Raw genomic sequence first — 1,057 nt, 5'->3', positions numbered from 1 at the left:
GTTATACTTCTTATACGAGTTCGGAAAAGGTTGCGATAGATTCAGGTTGCACAACCTTGCTCAATATGAATCTACGCAACAAGATGTTCGAGCAGCAAGCGAAGCGGTGACAATCGGCGATCGTTTGTTCGTTTCTTTCGGCACAGCTCGGCTTTTCTACCAACAACACAATGTTGCCATGCTTATGCTGTTGTTGTTTTTGTAGAACAATGTTTCAATTTTTGGTTGGTGACTTATTCAATTAAAAATAAATTCTGTTGGGATTCGAACCTATGTACGTACCTACGTGCTCGTCGTAACTTTTGAAGCGCTTACCACCTAGACCACCATTGACACTTGTATTGCGTTGTCCTAATTATGGTTTGGTTATGCATGAAAGAAATATACAATGGATCGCCGATTGTTAACTCTTTCTTTGCTGCTGCTGCGCATATGTATGTTTGTATTCTAGTGCATTATTGAAGTTATACTGCTTTTTCTTTCCTTTGTCTTTCATTTCTGCGAATTCTCAACTACTTTATGTGACCTTTTGTTGAAATACCCTGCGTTGGTCTTTGAAAAATTAAGACTATACTTCACTACAGAAATGATCCTGTGAAGTACGGTCTTCATTTACATTTTTTGGAAATCGACCCACGATGACGAAGTATTTTCGTTTTATCTGACAGCGTGAGGTTAAGAAGTTCATTTCTAATTTTGTCTTGTGGCATATTAGAAATGATGTTTCTTCGAAAATCATTCGCTTACAACGGATAAAACGACTTCTGAGTGGTGATTTTAATGAATGAATTCCTTTTGGTTGAAACGCTCTGCGTTGGCCGTTGAAAAGTTTAGACTATACTTCTCAGGATCATTCATTTTTTCAAAGAAATTAATGACATTTAGAAATATGCATATTTGCATTATTTCGTTGTCATTTTCATATTCGTAGCAAAGAAGTTCTATGGCATAAGTAAAGTAATGGCCGCCGATTGTCACCCCTTGCCGCTGTAGCAGCTTCGCCTATGTGTACGCAAATGTACGTTTGTATGCTTGTGTATTACTCGGCAATGTATGC

General features: G+C 37.8%; 1 non-coding gene across 1 annotated transcript; it reads left to right on the top strand.

The window, feature by feature from the left end:
• Window positions 1-564: 564 nt before the first annotated feature.
• Window positions 565-773, top strand: LOC120773199. The gene has a single exon (XR_005705146.1). It is a non-coding gene; the product is annotated as a small nucleolar RNA U3 (small nucleolar RNA).
• The last annotated feature ends 284 nt before the right edge of the window (window positions 774-1,057 follow it).

Source organism: Bactrocera tryoni, chromosome 3 (assembly GCF_016617805.1).
Source record: "Bactrocera tryoni isolate S06 chromosome 3, CSIRO_BtryS06_freeze2, whole genome shotgun sequence".
Classification (NCBI taxonomy): Eukaryota; Metazoa; Arthropoda; class Insecta; order Diptera; family Tephritidae; genus Bactrocera; species Bactrocera tryoni.
The sequence above is the reverse complement of the archived record's forward strand: the minus strand, read 5'-3'. Positions and strand labels throughout refer to the sequence as shown.